This window comes from Helianthus annuus, chromosome 14 (genome assembly GCF_002127325.2).
Source record: "Helianthus annuus cultivar XRQ/B chromosome 14, HanXRQr2.0-SUNRISE, whole genome shotgun sequence".
Classification (NCBI taxonomy): Eukaryota; Viridiplantae; Streptophyta; class Magnoliopsida; order Asterales; family Asteraceae; genus Helianthus; species Helianthus annuus.
This window is the reverse complement of record NC_035446.2, coordinates 163,607,356-163,626,404: the sequence shown is the minus strand read 5'-3', so window position 1 is coordinate 163,626,404 and position 19,049 is coordinate 163,607,356.

Here is a 19,049-nt window from a genome sequence, read left to right as displayed (position 1 = left end):
CACGAGGACCGGGTGGCGGTGGCGAACATTGAGTTTCGAGGCAAGGAGCGAAAGACGTTTGACAAGCTCGCCCTTTTTGAAATTTACCTAACGCTCTAGTTTTTTTATTTTGTAATTTTTATGAATTATGTAATTTTTAGGATTATGTAATTTTCATTTAATAAAATTTTAGGGTTTTTTTTATAAATGTGTGAATTTTTTAAATTTTTTGTAATTTTTTTAATAACCTGCCAACCCAAGCGGTTACCCACGCCCCGCCATACCCTACAGACACATCACTAGGCGGTAGGGGCTCAAACTTCACATGTCAACTCATGCCCTCAACTAGAGGTGTACAAATCGGTTTTTTTTTTAAAAAAACCGGTTACGGTTATTAACCGGACCGGTTTTTTTCGTTCAAAACAAAAACCGGTTTTTTTAATAACCGGTTTCGGTTACTAACCGGTTTTTCAAGTCCAAAACACTAACCGGTGTAACCGGTTGAGACTGGTTATTAACCGTTTTTTTTTTTTAAAAACCGGTTTTTTACCGGTTTTAACCGGTTTTTTTCAAACCGGTTTCGGTTAGTAACCGGTTTTTGGGGTCAATAATAGTAACCGGTCACCAACCGGCGGTTTGGTTATAAAACCGGACCGGTTAAAAAAAAACGGTTTCGGTTTTTTTTCCGGTTTCGATTCTAAAACCGAATTTTTTGTACACCTCTACCCTCAACCCAAGCCCCACCATATACTACGGTATAAACACAAATTTGACAGAATGACGTCATGGAAACACGTGCACAACCAAATGGCATATAGCTATGACGACTTAGCTATCCCTCTCAACATTCACGACAATCTTGTCGCCAAACAATCAAATTAGGTAATGTAATATGACACGTGCCTTACCTACAGTTAGGTGATCTTGTTTATTAAAATATACCGTTTAGCCCTTTCACAAATATGATTGGCATAAAGTCCCCCTCTTCATTCGTTATTATTTATCATAAGTATCACTACAAACTGGCTTCATGGTTTCACAAGAAGTGAAAAGAAGTAGGCAAGTTAAATGGGTTACATCAAATGTTTGTTGAAATGTCTTAACAAGATTTTTATACCAACATAAATAGAGAAGGAAATAATAAAAAATGTACACTAATTAAAAGGGAAGTGAAATCTAACGTAGGGAAGTGAAATCTAATGTTAGGACGATTTTAATTGACGAAGTTACGAATATAAACTGTTAAGTGATTGTTACTAAACAAAGTTGGGTAAATACTGAAATAAGTATCAAGTTCTTAGCTTGATATCCTCGACAAACCCATCAAATTGTCAATCTATCACTACAAAAGTGTTTTCTTTTGATTATAGGGATAATGTAGGTAGTTGTCATTGAAAAAAAAAACTATATGTGTATTTATTTATAAAGTATTTTTATAAATAACTTAATGTTTTTTTAGAGTAAATTGCTAAAATTGTCCCTAAGGTATGGGTAAATTGTCGGTTCAATCCAAAAAAATTTCTTTTTTGTAATTGGACCCTTGAGGTTTGTATTTTGTTGCCATTTCTATTCAACTAACTAATCCCTCTTTAGTTAAGGGTTAATTGGACATTGTACATGTAAAAATTTGATTTATATAACAGTCTCTTAGCTCTCTCTTCTCCCTCATCTTTCTCTCTTTCTCCATCATCAGCCACCATCATTAACACCATTACCATCGACTCCAAACCGCTAGCGAGTATCACCACCAATAAGTATATGTGGCTCAGCCGCTGCTTTTATTCTTTTAAGCTTTTCGATCTTTATCATCTTCTTCTTTTCACTAGGTAATGTTTAGTATTTGAGTTAAAGATCCTTTGAAAAGAAGATGCGTATCATAATGTTTAATCTCTTGGTTAGTTTCCAAAATGGACCAAGTCTTGGATTTATATTGCAAGAGACAAAACTCACAAAATGGACAGAGAGTCGGTAATCGACCATCATATTTAAATTTTTGTTTATTAGCTATCAAAGATTTTTTGTGTTTATCAGTCACTAATTAAAACGATATATAACTCTTTTATTTGAATGAATAATTTCAACACTTTTAGAATAGAGTTAAATGTCATTTTAGTCCCTGTGGTTTGAGCCATTTTGCCAGTTTAATCTAAAGGTTTCATTTTTAACCTGTGGGTCCAAAAAGGTTTCACAGTTGCCATTTTAGTCCACTTGGTTAACTTCATTCATTTTTTCTGTTAACGAGAAGGCCAATTTGGTCATTTTGTATGTAATTCTGTTAACTAAAAGGGCAATTCAGCCATATAAAATGACCGAATTGGCCTTCTCGTTAACAGAAAAAATGGATGAAGTTAACCCAGTGGACTAAAATGACAATTGTGAAACCTTTTTGAACCCACAGGTTAAAAATAAAACTTTTGGACTAAACTGGCAAAATAGCCCAAACCACAGAGACTAAAATGGCATTTAACTCTTTAGAATATTACACACATATAAATTATCACTCACTAGTTGCTTATTACAAAATGACGACTGGTGTATATCGACATAATGGTTGTCTAGATACATATACTTTTAAAGCATTATTAATATTATAAAAAATCTTTTACATTTTCATAAAGTTTTCACTAGTTTTATAAAAGTATTTATAAAAGGATCAAACTCTCACTTTGATATATAAAAACTTTTTTAGGACTTAGAAACCACCTAACATTTTTATAAAGTTATCAATAGTTTTGTAAAACTATTTATAAATACATCTAAGTTCCAAATTTAAATAATAAATATTTGAGTTAATTACACGGATACTCACTGTATTTTACACTGATTTCATAAATGCCCCTAAGAGCATTCACATCCAAAGAACTAAATTGTGAGTATGGTGTTTTTAAAATATAAAGAGTATAAATAATGGTTGTGAGTGGAGGAGAGAGAAAATGTTACTGTTTATCTGTATATTTGGGGGGACACTGTTCACCCACTATAATTTTTTAATATATATTGAAAGTGGTTGTGAGTGAAAGAGAGAGAAAAATGTAATGATAAAGGTATAAAAGTATTATTTAATTAAAACTGAGAGAAAAAGTATTTGTTTTTAGTGGAAATATATTGATATAGGAGTTGATTTTTAGTGGAATGTATGTATAATTTTAGGGAGCTGGATGTGAATGCTCTAATGTAACTGATGATCTAAGTTCCAAATTTAATTAATAGATATTTGAGTTAATTATACGGATGGTTTCTGTGCTTTACACTAATTTCATAAATGCCTCCAATTTAACCTAATGATCATTCATATTTACAAACTATGATGATCCTTCGCATTGATAGCCGTCTATTTTCTCTGTTAAGTAAATGTAAATGTATATTTTTTAGTATGGATGGTGATTTTTGACACGATACAAAAATAATCCGGTTCCAGGTAGTTATATTTAATTCGATTAAAACATGTCATGATTGATCCGCTTAATTACACGGGTGGTGTTCGTGCTAACATGTTTAATTCATTTAGTTAGACAGATCAACCCGCTAACCTGGTTAATTAAACATGTCAACTCATTAACCTGTCTATGGCACATTTAACTCGTTTTTACATCCCACCAACCCGATTAACAAGTTTATGACTTGATGTTACCCGCCAACCCATTTGATACGTGTGGATAAATGGGTTAAAGCGTACGTGTTCAATTTACACGATTATAAGTATGAGTGGTTAGGGTTGAACAATTCAACATGTCATCCTGACACGATTTACACCTCTAGGATTTAGGTAGTCGGTTGGTGAATTGGATTTAAAATACCAAGATAAATAGAGAAGGAAATAATAAAAAAAGGTACATTAATTTTATGGGAAGTGAAATCTAATTATAGAGGACGATACGAATATAAACTGTAAAGCAATTGTTATTAAACAAAGTTGGATAAATACTAAAATAAGTATCAAGTTCTTAGCTCGATATCCTCGACAACCCATCAAATTGTCAATCTATCACTACAAAGTGTTTTCTTGTTGATTATAGGGATAATGTACGTAGTGGTCGTTGAAAAAAAAAACTATATGTGTATTTATTTATAAAGTATTTTTATAAATAACTGTATGTTTTTAGAGTAAATTGCTAAAATTGTCCCAGAAGTTTGGGCAAATTTGCCGTTTCAATCCAAAAGCTTTCTTTTTTTTTTTTTTTGCAATTGGACCCTTGAAGTTTGTATTTTGTTACCATTTCTATCCAACTGACTAACCCTTGTTAAGTCAAGGGTAAATTAGACATTGTACATGTAAAAAATTGATTTATTTAACACTCTCTTAGCTCTCTCTTCTCCCTCATCTCTCGCTCTCTCCATCACCAGCCACCATCATTAACACCATTACCATCGTCTCCAAACCGCTAGCGAGTATCACCACCACTGCCACCCCACACCCACCACCGCCAAGGAGCCCCACCACCACCATCGCAGATCTGAACACCACCAACACCAACTACCAGCAGCTGCTGCCACCACCTTCCTTAGCAAACGAAACTATAGTCGTCTTCATCTGCATCATCTTCGTAAACCCCCAAATATGAGCTCACCGCCCAAATCAATTCTAACCCCTAAATCGGAGCTCACCACCCCTTTTCAGATTTCACGCGGTGAGTGAGAGAGAGTGTGTTTGGTGGGTGGTGACGTGTTTTAAGAATATGAAGGCGTTGATGATGCAGGTGGCAGCGACGATAAGCTTCCTATGGCCTTTCTCTTGTTGATTTGTAGTAGTGATGTGGTGGTGGTGATGGGTTTGCGACGATGCTCATGATGGCTATTGTGGTGGTGGCTGGTTTGAAATGATGGTGGTGATGGTTGTAAGTGACGGATTTGAGACGATGGTGGTGATGGCTGGTGGGGCTGGCAATTCTGACACGAACACGATAACACGACACGAACCTACACGAAGTTATCATGTTTCGTGTTTAACTTTAACAGGTTTCGTGTCTAAAACAGGTCGACACGATAAGACCTTAACAGGTTTCGTGTCTAAACAGGTTAAAACCCATTAACCTGTTAAGACCCGTTAAGTACATGTTAATAATTAAAAATTAAAAAATTATATGTGGGTGTGGACATGGGGTCATCAGTCGTGGCACCTGGGATGAATTATACACAGACACACGCGGTTCTTTTTCCACAATCCAAACCCTAAGTTTTAAATCTCTCTCACAAACACCACCATTCCCATGGGATGAATTATACACAGACACACGCGGTTCTTTTTCCACAATCCAAACCCTAAGTTTTAAATCTCTCTCACAAACACCACCATTCCCAATTTAGTTCATAGTTTCCCCAATTCAATCATGTTCGTGTCTTAAACAGGTCATGTTCGTGTCTTAACAGGTCGTGTGCGTGTCTTAAACATGTCGTGTTCGTGTCTTAACAGGTCGTGTTCATGTCTTAAACAGGTCGTATGATACGTTGGTAATTTTTTCGTGTCTTAACAGGTCATTTCGTGTAACCTGTTTATTAACAGGTTCATGTTCGTGTTTTAAAAATCTGACACGATAAGATTTCGTGTCGTGTTCGTGTTTACGTGTTTCGGGTTCGTGTCTATCGTGTTTGTGTCTTAACAGATCGGATTGACCCGTTATGCCAGCCCTAATGGCTGGTGTGGTGTTTGCAGTGGTGGTGGTTCTATTTAGGTGGATGTGGTGGTGACGACTAGTGGTAAAATGTCTAAAATAACCTTTAGTTACATAGAAAAAATGTCAAAATTTTCTCTCAATTAACGTTACCTTTAAACGGGGTTAACCAATTGGATGTAATTGACAATAAAATGCAAACCTCAAATGTCCTGTTGAAAAAAATAAAAAAAATTAAGAAAAAAAAACTTTTTTTTGATGGCATAGACAAATCTGCCCGAACACCAAAGATGATTTGACAATGTACTCTTGTTTTTTTAATTAAAAACAGTTCTAATGTTGTTGATGCAACAAACACGAGACCAAGAATGGTAGCTGAGTTGGTTAGGCAAAAGGGCTGAAGGGTTCAGTTTTGCCTAACGCAGGTCACGAGGTCCCTCCACGTTTGCAAAACGTGGAAGGAGGTTCACTAGTATGCAATTGTTATTTGCTTTGAAGTTCCTTCTTCGAGGCAAGCTCGAATCCAGAAAAGAAAGCAAATAGAATGAGTGTGTGTTGAATGTGATGAAGAGTAACTTGGAAGTGATCAAGTACTCTTTGAATGACCAGAGATTAAGGAATCTCTGTGTTTCGGAATGTCCCAGAAGTGAAAATGAGTTGTCTTCTTATAGGGGAAGACATCTCCTGAAATGGCATATACAAGACTAGCGAAACCTGTTTGCAATGGAGGGTTTCCCCTTTTGGGGTTGAAGGCTTTGGACCCCTGGTTAATAGAGTGTACTTGTGCAGACCTGCTCTGAGTTTGTGGGCGTGAGTTGGTGAGGTGAGTCCTCAGATGTGACTGATTACTGTTCCTCGCTTTTCTCACTTTACAGCTTTTCATCCGATGAACCTTTCAACCTTTTAAGCTCTTGCATATTAGTCATTTTATTTGACATTGGGCTACCCCCGTCGTCAGCCCCCCAAGTCAGAGGTTTTTGGGGTAGTATGCTCAAAGACTTCTGACTTTTATGCATATGTTTTAAAGGTTTCAAGGGTTCGTTGCTTGGAGGCTTGAAAGGCTTGAGGCAGTTACTTTTTGAATTTTGAATTTTAAACGATTGACAGTTGATTTGATTGACGTGTGTCAGGCGGCGGTTTTGCAGGAGCCATTTATTTACCTTTATTACCCCTGCTTTAAAATCATATTTATTTTATACTTGTAAAACTTCTTCATTTTACTCACAATCATTCCAAGTTTCTTCCTTCAGGTTAGTTTTCTTCTCCATTTTCGTTTTTACTTTCTTCAAAAAATGGGTGCTCTTAAAGATTTAGCAAAGTCATTCTCTCAAATGACACAAGAGGAAGTAGACTTGTTTTGTTTGGAGTATGGTATTGATAAAAAATTTAAGCCAACTGCCCCTGCTTGCGATGTGCCTGTTGACAAACCAAACCCTGGTTCGATTGCCTTGTATTGTCGTCATTTTCAGTGGTCTAATCTGCGTTACCCTTTTTCGTTTTTCGTTTTGAACTTGCTTGAGTATTATCGCGTTTCTTTTGGGCAAGTTCATCCAAAGGGGATGGCTAGGGTTTTGCACTTTGAAATGTTGTGTCGTGCTCTTGGGTATGATCCCTCTTTGTTGCTCTTTCGGAGGTTTTTTCGTTTAGCCAAAAATGGTGACTGGTTCACCTTTGAGACATCAAAGGTTGATACTTGTCTTATTTCATCCATGGTTACAACGCTTGGGTCCTGGAAGGATCGATTTTTCTGGGTTTCTGAATCTATCGTTCCTTTCAAAATGGTGTGGAGGCATCCGGATGCTGTTCTTAATGATCCGGAGCCTTCTGAATCAGAGTTGAACGATGCTTTTCTTTCAGCTATTCGGGGGTGCCCTTCGAGGGTTCGTCCCTTTCCCGAACATTTGTTAGTGCTTTTAGGGGTTAGTAATATTTGGGGAAAAGTCGATCGGGATCCGGTGTTAATGAGAAATGGCATTGGTATGCATTTTTTCCCTTATGCCTTTTCTTATTTTACTTTGCTTATGCCTTATTTTCTTTTGTTTTGTTTTTACCAGTTATGTCTGCTTTGGACTTTATCAAGAGTGACGACACGTCCGATGTTGTGTTTGAGGATGCCCCGTCTGTTCCGGGTGAGAATGTTGTGGTTAGGACTTCCGAGCAAAGGTTTGAGGGTACGGGTTATGCTAGTGTTGCCAACGTTAAGGGTTTTACCAAGTCTAATGCTCCCAAGTCTTCAACTCGCCGATCTTCTCGTCGTTTGTTGAAAGCTGGTCCTCAATCCACTTCTACTGAGCCAGTGGATTTGACTGATGATATTGAAGTTTCGGAGGATCAAGTTGAAGCAGGTGTTGAGAAGGACAAGGAGTTGGTTGTTCATGGTAAGAAGGTTCGAGGCAAGAAGGTTGTCCCTGTTCAGGAATCTTCAAGCAGGGACGTTGAAGGGTTGAACCCTGAAGGTACTTATGTGCCTGCTTGGCTAGTGAAGAATGATGACACCTTCAAGGATGCTGCTGTTTGTGAGGATGCTCTTAGTCATCTTGCTCCTCCTTCTGTGCGTGAAACCATTGCTGAGATGGATGATGACTTTATGTTGTCTCGCATGGTTTTAACCACCTGTAACCTTGCTGCTATGCTTCCTCAAGGGATTACTCGCTTTCGCCAAAGGATGCAGGAATATGAGGACTTCTCCAAGAAGAAGGATAAGATGAAATCCTCCCTAGCATCAATGAAGAAGGAAATAGCTGGGTTTGCAGAGAAGGAAGCAGCTTGGAAGAAGGAGGTTAATGATTTGAAAAAGATGCATGATATTGAGATGGGTGATCTGAGGAAGAGCTTTGAGGCTAACTTGCTGAAGCTAAAGGCTGACCGAGAGGCCTTGGCTGTCCAGCAGCAGGCTTTTCGTGAAGAAAAGGAAGGGTTGAAAGCTTCGGTTGGCCAAGTGACTGCGGACAATCAGTGGTTGATTGAGCATGGTTTCCAGCAGGTTGTCACTTATCTTTTACATTCCAAGGAGTTTAACTCTTCCCTTGGTGATGTTTACACTAAGCTTTTGAACCTGTGGAAACATCAAGGCCTTACTGCTGGCTACAAGCTTCATGAGTCCGGACAACCCTTGGAGAAGTCACCTATGTTTCGCCCCGAGGCTACTGATATCTTCAAGGCTTCTATTGAGCAGATGGAGAGGCTAACCTACCCTTACATTCATGAAGTATCATCTTGCTTTGGTAAGCCTTTATCTGTTTTACAGGAATTGAAGCCTGAGGGGTTGAATGAGAAAGTTTGTGCTGAGGTTTTGGGTTCCCTGTCAAGGAAGAGGTCTTATTCTGGGGATAGCGATGATACCCTCTCAAGTTTGCCTGATGCTTCAAAAGATGCTGGTTTAGAGACCTCTGCGGTTGGTGTTGATGAAGGTGCTAAGGCGAAGAAGGCTAAGAAAGCCAAGAAGTCTAAGGTTGAAGGTTCCAAGCCTTCTGATAACTGATGTTTATTCGTAGCTTTCTTAGCAAACACTTAATGTCTGTAATGTTTTAAACAATATTAGGTTTTTAGGAACCCTTAAGGTTCCTGTGGTTGGTTAGGCCTGTATGGCCATTGAACACTAGTTTTATTTGCAAGTTACTAGGACTTGCTTTGACTTCCTTCTGAAGGTCTTTTATGGCCTTCCTAATTATGGTATGATGGTTGCTATGTTGTTTGTGTTATGTTTGTTTATTTATTTTGCTTGGTTTGTTTTGTGGGTTTTCAACCCTTCAAGCTTTTTTGTGTAGTTGTTAATGGGTTGAAGCCTTTAACCTTTCAAGCTTATTTTCTGTTGGCTTGAAACCTTGGTAGCTTCTGGTTTGGCTTGCATGTTTAACTGATAAGTTTGTTTATTTTTGTCAGTTATTTTTATTTTCTTGCCTTGTCTTTGTTTACTTTGTCTTTATGTTTTTTACACTTTAAAGGGTTCCGTGCTGCAGACACTTTACCTTAGTGTTTATTAACATCAAGACGTAGTATCTATCCTTTTCCTTATTTCTTTGTAGTTTTAGTTGATTTCGTAAGTCTATTTGTTGATTGTGTTTCTAAGACTTAAGGAACGATTGGTGTAGGCTGTTCAAACCTGTCTATGAGACATTATTGTTTTTTCTTAACAAATCTCATGGAGTTGTATTGATCTAGGAACTCACCCCTTATATAGGTCCATTCAACCCTTGAACCTATTTAGCGATATGGCCTGGGAGCTCATCCCCTTACATGGCCCTTGCCATGGAGGTTTTTGCTAGGTTCTCAACATGATATTAGGATAGAAAGACAAGTTTGATAAAATGACTTCATTCATTCAAGCAATATCTGCTTTTACAAAAGGTTTTTGTTTTGATACAAACCAAACTTTCTAAACATAGAACTTTCTCAGGGTTTTTCCGTTCCAGTGCCTTGGGAGCCTTTTGCCTTCTAGATCTCCCAGCTTGTAGGACCCTCCCTTGTGTGCTTCGAGGATGGTGTATGGACCTTCCCATTTTGGGCCTAGTTTCCCTTGATTTTCTTTTTTGCTAGCTTCGTTGTTTCTGAGGACTAGATCCCCTGGCCTGAATCGTTCGTTCTTGACCTTCTTGTTGTAGTAGGCTTCCATCTTTTGCTTGTATTTGGCTTCTTGTATTGCTGCTTGATCTCGGGCCTCCTCTAGGAGTTGTAAGTTCAACATGGTCTCTTGCTTGTTTACTTCAGGATCCATGTTGACAATTCGTTGGGTTACAACTCCTATTTCAGCGGGGATTACGGCCTCGGATCCAAATACCAAGCTGTAAGGTGTCTTCTTGTGACTTGCTTTTTCTGTTGTTCTAATTGCCCATAAAACGCTAGGCAATTCTTCAAGCCAATTACTTTCATACCTCCCCAATCTTGTTTTGATGCCTTCCACTATGCTTCTGTTGGTCCTTTCAACCTGGCCGTTTGACTGCGGGTAAGCCACTGAGCTGAAGATTTGGTTGATCCTGTATTCCTTGCACCAAAGGCTGAAGGGTTTCTCGGCGAATTGTTTCCCATTATCGGTGACAATTACCCCTGACAGCCCATAACGGCAGATGATATTTTCCCAAACAAAGTCTATGACTTGCTTTCCTGTGATCTTAGCAAGGGGTTTAACCTCTGGCCATTTGCTGAAGTAGTCAATTGCTACCAATAGGAATTTTACTCCCCCTTTGCTTGGAGGGAATGGCCCAACAATGTCCATTCCCCATTTATGGAATGGCCATGCCGAGGTTATGGGAACCAGGTCATGTTTGGGACTTTTTGGTATTGGGGAATGGATTTGACAGGCATCACATTTCTTCAATTGCTCAACGGTGTCACGATGCATTGATGGCCAGAAGTATCCCAGGTTCATGAGCTTTGCAACCACCGACCTAGCTCCAAAATGAGCTCCACATATTCCTTCATGCACTTCCTTAACCAAATACTTGCTTTGTTCAGGGCCCACACATCTTAGCAAGGGTGCAAGGTAACCTTTTTTATAGAGAGTTTCTCCTTGCAACACATATTGTCTTGCTTTGATCTTTACCCTTTCGGCTTCTGTTTGATCACTAGGTAGTTCATTGTCTTGAAGGAATTTTTTGATAGGAGTCATCCAATTTGGATCTTCCTCGGTGACCACATCTTGCACTTCCAATTCATCAATCGACCGGGCCTTTAACACTTCAACCAACACCTTTTTCGTGAGGTGGGCGAACGTGAGAGATGCCAATTTGCTCAAGGCATCGGCCTTTTTGTTTTGGGATCTTGGAATCTGTTTGATGTTGCATGTCTGGAAGGTGTTCATTAACTCCTTGGATTTTTCTTTGTACCTTCTCATGTTGGGCTCCTTGGCGACATAGCTGTCATTAACTTGGCTTGATACTAGTAGTGAATCAGTGAACACTTCAAGCTTTTTGACTTTCATTTCTTTGGCCAGCCGTCGACCAGCGATCAGTGCTTCATATTCAGCCTCGTTATTGGTGGTCTGAAAATTAAAACGGAGAGCATACGTGAATTCTAGCCCCTCAGGGTTGATTAGGACTAAACCAGCTCCTGACCCTTCAACGCTTGAAGCCCCGTCAGTGAATAATTTCCAGGCTTCAGGGTTGGAGGGTTCAGCGGTTGTGGTGTTTACTTCTTCAATTGTTTGGTTTGGGACTTCAACTAGGAAGTCAGCCAGGACTTGAGCTTTAATGGCTTTTCGTGGGACGTAGGTGATGTTATGTTCACCTAGTTCCACTGCCCATTTTGCCAACCTTCCTGAGTTCTCAGGTTTTTCAAGCACATTCTTGACAGGTTGGTCAGTGACCACTTGTATAGGATGTGCTTGGAAGTATCTTCTAAGCCTTCTGGCTGTTTGAACCAGGGCTAGAGCGAGTTTTTCAAGGGGATGATATTTGGTTTCAGCTAGTTTTAGAGTTTTGCTGAAAAAATAAACGGGTACCTGAGCCTTGTCTCTTTCGATAGTGAGAACTGCACTGATGGCTTCGTCGGCAACTGAAAGGTACACCGATATGAGCTCCCCAGTTTCTGGTGCTGCGATATCAGGTAGGGAAGCTAAGTACTGCTTCATTTGATTGAAAGCTTCTTCAGCTTCATCGGTCCATCTGAAATCTTTTTTATCTGAGCAGTTCTTGAGCGTTTTGTAGAATGGTAGAGACCTTTCGGCCAGTTTTGAGGTAAAACGCTTCAAGGCTGCGAGCTTCCCGTTTAAGCTTTCAACCTCCTTCTTGGTTCTCGGTGGTTTAGCTTCAAGGACAGCTTTTACCTTGTTAGGGTTGGCTTTGATACTTTGCTTTCCAACGATGTGCCCCAGGAATTTTCCTTCATCGAATCCAAACGAGCATTTTTCCGGGTTGAGCTTCATGTTGATCTTTCTAAGGTTTTTGAAAGTTTCTTGGATATCATCAAGCATTTGGTACTCCGTTTTGCTCTTAATCACCAAGTCATCGACATATGCCTCCATGTTCCTACCGATTTGGTCTTCAAAGGCCTTATCAACGAGTCGCTGATAGGTGGCACCTGCGTTTTTGAGGCCAAAAGGCATCTTTTGGTAACAAAAAATGCCCTTGTCTGTGTGGAAAGCTGTCTTTTCTTCATCCTCCTTCTTCATGAGGATTTGGTGATAACCTTTGTATGCATCAAGAAAACATTTAAACGGATACCCCGTGAGGGAATCAACCTTGAGATCAATTTCCGGGAGCGGGTAGCAATCTTTGGGACAAGCCTTGTTAAGATCTTTAAAATCTATACACATTCTCCAAGAGTTGTCGGGTTTTCTGACCATAACAGGATTTGCAATCCATGATTGGTACTTGACCTCTCGGAGAATGCCAGCTGATACAAGCTTTTCAACCTCTTGGCAAGCTGCCAAGCTTCTCTCGGGTGCCAGGGTTCTTTTCTTTTGAACCACCGGCTTGACGTTTGGTGGTATTCTTAACTCGTGTTCAGCAATGTTTCGAGGGATTCCAGTCATATCTTCAGGAGACCAGGCGAACACATCACTGTGATGCTTCAGCAGCTTTTCAAGGTATGAAAGAGTCTCTTGGGAAAGGTTGGGGTTGACCCTTATTCGTTGCTCAGGGTATTTAGGGTTGATGACTAACCCTTGCTTGTCTTTCTCACCATTTGAACTTTCACCCTCGATCAGGTAAGCTTCCTGAGAGGGTTGAAGGGTTGCAATCCCTCTTTCAGTAGAAAATTTGACTGTGCCATGGCCGATAGACACTGCCATGTAGAATGCACATTGTCCAGGCCTCCCTATGATTACGTCATAGTTGGAAGGGATGTTGATAACCACAAAGGTCAGTGGTCGGGTTCTTTCTTTTGATCCCTCCTTAAAACAAACATCAAGGGTTATCTGCCCCAAAGGCTTCAAGGTTATATCGGTGATACCTTTTATGGAGGTTCCAGAGGGTTGAAGCCTTGAACGTTCCTCATCACTTAATTGGTTGAAAAATTTTTCAAACATGATTTCTGTGGCTGCTCCCGTGTCTATGTATGCTTTACATGTTTGTAATGTGCCCACGGTGGCTTCAACCACAAGGGGACCAGGAAGTGGGTCCTTCCTTGTTGGGGGGAAGCAGACACATTGAAGTTCCCAATCTTCCAACCGTCGCTTCTTGTAAGGAACCTTTTCATCAGAATACACCATGTTTACTTCCTTCCCTTTGCCTTCAGCCATTTTGTCTCGAACCCCTTTTACCAAATGAGCGAGCTCTCCTGACTTAACAGCCTCTTCAATCCTCTTTTTCAGTTGGAAGCAATCATTGGTGTGATGCCCCTTTTCTTCATGGAACTCACAGAATTGCGTGGAGTTCTCATTTTTTCGACTCTTGGGGAGGGGCCTGGGAGGTCTAAAGTTTTGCTTGACTTCTTCCGTTGCCAGGATTTCTTGAGGGGTTTTGGTGAGGGGAGTGAAACTCATGCCTTTATCTCTGCCTGAAGGGTTTCGTCCTTCAACCCTTCGAGGGTCTGAACCCTTTGGGCGTCTGTCGTAAGAGTTAAAGTTTCCTCTCTTTCTGGCTGGGCTACTGCTTCGCCAGCCAGACCCCCTTTTCCTTTGTTCTTTGATATCCACAGCTTCTTCTCCCCGAATGTGAGCTTCGGCCCTTTCAAGGGCTTCCTCCAAGGTTTTGGGTAGAGATTTGTTGAAATCTCGTGTGAGATATTTGGAGGTTATGGCGTTCATAAAACCGGCCACTCTCATTTTCTCGTCAGCCCCTACATAGGTTAGCCCTTCTTTCTTGTACCGTTCAATGAATGCCCGAAGGCTTTCATCGTCGCGTTGTTTTATCTGGAAGATTACTGTTGCGTCTTTAACGTATCGCCTTTGTCGGGAGAAGTTTGCCAGAAAACCTCTGCTGAGATCGTCAAAGCTTCGAATGCTTTGAGCAGGTAGGTCGTTAAACCAGATTCTGGCGGATCCAACAAGAGTCTGCATGAACATTAGGCAACATTCAGCATTTGACCATTTTTCTATTCGAGCGGCACCAGTGAAGATCTGGAGATGATCTTCGGGATCTTCGGTCCCATCATACGTTCTGATGTGGGCTGGCATCTTGATCTTTGACTGAAAATCGTAGTCAGCTATCTGCCTTGAGAAGCAGGAAAGGTTACTTGGCTTGTAAGGTTTGGCCAAGTCTTCTTCAGGTCTTATACCTACATTGTTGTTATTGCCATGGTTTTCCTGGGTGGCCAGCACTTGATTGATGAAGTGTTGCCATGGGAAGTTCGCCATCATCTGTGACATCATGTTAGGTATGAGATTGAAACCCTGAAGGCTTGCTGGACCAACTGAGCAGTTTACCCCGAGAGGGGTGCTAGTAACAGCACTTCGTGCTAAAGGGAGCACGGACAGAGCTTGCTCCCACGTGGTGGTTAGAGAAGCAGGACAGCTGGTCACCGGGGACTGTAGGAGTTGATCAAGTGTTAACTCGTGTCCCAGGGGAGTGCCACTAGCAATTGGTTGGGAAGAGAGAATAGGATGAACAGTTGGGTTTGTCATAGTGGATAGATAAGGATGAGGGTTTGAAGGGTTACTGGGACCAGCCTCACCTCTTGTAACAAAGGGTGGTAGGGGTGGCCCAGGAGACAACGTTGGCTCAGGTTCGTCGTAATCTAGACGAATCCTTACCCCCTTTTCCCTTTCTCTATTCAAATGTTGGTTAAGAAGTGACCTTAACTCGAGGAAGTTATTAGCGACCCCCTCGGGGGTAAGTTCAACACGTGCCGGGGTGTCCGACACACCAACGTTGGGAGACGGAGCCCCAGATCTGGATGGGGTTGGTGTGTTGAAGGTAAGGAACTCGGGTGTACTCCCCGGAGTTGAAAACGGTGTTGTTATAGTTGTGTGAGCTAGGCCACTACCCGGGGTGGAGGTGTTAGGGATCTGGTTCACCTCTCCCGGGGATCCACTTTCTGACATGGTGGTTTTGAGTGAAAGGAGCTACACTACTAGGTCTTTTTTAAGAAGAAACAGCGGCGTAGCCCCACGGTGGGCGCCAACTTGTTGATGCAACAAACACGAGACCAAGGATGGTAGCTGAGTTGGTTAGGCAAAAGGGCTGAAGGGTTCAGTTTTGCCTAACGCAGGTCGCGGGGTCCCTCCACGTTTGCAAAACGTGGAAGGAGGTTCACTAGTATGCAATTGTTATTTGCTTTGAAGTTCCTTCTTCGAGGCAAGCTCGAATCCAGAAAAGAAAGCAAATAGAATGAGTGTGTGTTGAATGTGATGAAGAGTAACTTGGAAGTGATCAAGTACTCTTTGAATGACCAGAGATTAAGGAATCTCTGTGTTTCGGAATGTCCCAAAAGTGAAAATGAGTTGTCTTCTTATAGGGGAAGACATCTCCTGAAATGGCATATACAAGACTAGCGAAACCTGTTTGCAATGGAGGGTTTCCCCTTTTGAGGTTGAAGGCTTTGGACCCCTGGTTAATAGAGTGTACTTGTGCAGACCTGCTCTGAGTTTGTGGGCGTGAGTTGGTGAGGTGAGTCCTCAGATGTGACTGATTACTGTTCCTCGCTTTTCTCACTTTACAGTTTTTCATCCGATGAACCTTTCAACCTTTTAAGTTCTTGCATATTTGTCATTTTATTTGACCTTGGGCTACCCCCGTCGTCAAATGTTAAGCATAATATTTAACAATTTACTCTTGTTTTTTTTTAATAGAGCTTGTTGGACGTTTCAATAAAACAAAACTTGAAATGCATGGTGGACCCAAAATCATTTAACCACCAGTGGATCAGAGATCCTTGAGGGGGGGGGGGGGGTTACCTTAATTTTTTTTCTTTTTTTATATACAACATTAAAACAATTATATCTTATTAATTGAGCTCAAGTAATTTGTTGTAATTCCATTTTAGCTAATCTATCTAAGGCTAAATAGCGTGGGGTCATGATTGGAACATTATTCATTACGTAGGAACATGAATGAAAGACTACAGCACCTCCTTTGCATAATCCACTATGGTTTGTATAAATTAAACCATGACAACCATGGTCATCCTTTCCATTTTTTCAAGAAATCATTTTCTTTTTCTTTAGGCAAAGATAAATTATAATAAATAAGGGGATAATGGTTTGGGTCATTGGATGGTGCATTAGAGGTGAGTGACATGGCACTGACGTAGAGGGTCATGGTGGTCATGAGGGTCACTTAATTTTTTTTCTTTTTTATATACAACATTAAAACAATTAATCTTATTAATAGAACTCAAGTAATTTGTTGTAATTCCATTTTAGCTAATCTATCTAAGGCTAAATAGTGTGGGGTCATGATTGGAACATTATTCATCACGTAGGAACATGAATGAAAGACTACACCACCTCCTTTGCATAATCCACTATGGTTTCTATAAGTTAAACCATGACAACATGGTCATCCTTTCCATTTTTTCAAGAAATCATTTTCTTTTTCTTTAGACAAAGATAAATTATAATAAATAAGGGGATAATGGTTTGGGTCATTGGATGATGCATTAGAGGTGAGTGACATGGCACTGACGTGGAGGGTCATGGTGGTCATGAGGGTCATGAACACACCCTATAGCCTAATAAAGTAATAAACAAGCACTACGTTTTCTACTTTTAAATAACTAGTATTCAGCCCTCGCGTTGCGTGGATGCGTAAAACCAAGCCAAATAGCACCAATACCACACCACCGCCAGCGACCACTAACACTAAAGTTGTTGCGTGTTAATACGAAGAAATCAGATTGAATGTAAAACACAGAAAACAATCACTTAAGTCGATTTAGGACTCGTGCGTTGCGATGAAGCTATCAAATGGCGAAAAATAGACCATGTAAAAACGTTGAACCACACACGCATGTCGCGCTGTGTTAACTCGCAAAATTTAGAACGAAACGTAAAAATATTAAACCACAAACGTATGTTACGCCATGATAACTCGAAAATTATGAAAAGTATAAAGCACCGAAGTAGAAAGTAAAAAAGTTATGATGTTAAATTGTAAAAGATGAAAACTTTTTGGTTAAAGTAAAAAAAAATCAAATATTTTTAAGCTAAAAGTGTAATATATTTTTTTTTAAACCCCCTAAACATTAGGTACGACACATCTATACACATAAATGTTGTAAGTTTATGGTATGTAAATTCATCAATTTGGAAAAGCTAAATGAAAAGTTCTTACTTTTCGCATGTACCAAACCACATTGATCACTTGGCTAGTTACTTGAATTCTGCTACCGGGTTTCGTTGTTTCCTGATCTAAAAGGTAGCGGGATATAGATTTTTCCTGACTTGTTTTGTCTAACCGAAGAAAATTTTTGTATTCGACACTACATGGCACTAATTTTTTTTTTTTTTTTACAATGGCAATAGATAAGTTATATTAGTGTAAAGCGTTTAGGTGTAATTGGATCAAATTGGTCGTGAGCTATTTTAGACCAACTCCTTAAGAATCGTATCAAAGTTTTGCTTAAACGAGGTCGGGGCTAATTAAATTAAAACTTTTTTAATAAGCGAGCTCGAGATCGGGTTTCATATACCAAGCTTGATTAAGCGTACTAGAATATACAAACATACTATCTATATATATATATTATAAATTTCAATTAACATAATAAATATTATATATATATATATATATATATATATATATAGGGTAAGGATAGTGTAAAAAGTGCCTAAAGTGTGAGAAGTGTATTATAACACTATATATAATACTATATAACACCATATAAACACCGTATAACAATATGTAACACCATATAATACCATATAACAATATGTAACACTATATAACATTATATAACAAATATAACACTATACATCTATCATAGACATGCTATCAGACAAACTATAGTGTTATATTTGTTATATAATGATATATAGTGTTACAAGGTGTTATATGGTATTATATGGTGTTACATATTGTTATACGGTGTTTATATGGTGTTATATAGTATTATATATAGTGTTATAATACACGTCTCACACTTTGAGCACTTTTTACAGGATCCTCTACCTATATATATATATATATATATATATATATATATATATATAGGGTAAGAATCATTTCAGAACCATAAATATTTACAGAACTTGCAGAGCTCCTAATAAACAATCTTTTGATTTATATATTTTTATGTTTAGGATAATTTTATCATTTAATATGTGCATTTTTATGATTACCTACATGTTAAGAGTAATTTTATCATTTTTATATGTAAATTTATAATTACATATATGTAAACTAGTTTTTTTTACATATATGTAATTAGTTATTACACATATATATAATTTGACTTTTAGACATATGTAAACTACTTTCAACATGTATGTAATCATAAAAATACATATAATAGATGATAAAAAGAACCTAAATACAAAAATATTTATATAAAACGATTGTTTATTAGGAGTTCTGAAAGTTCTGCAATTATTTAGGGTTCTGAAATGAATATATATATTTAGGGTCGGGATTTAGAGAAAACGGT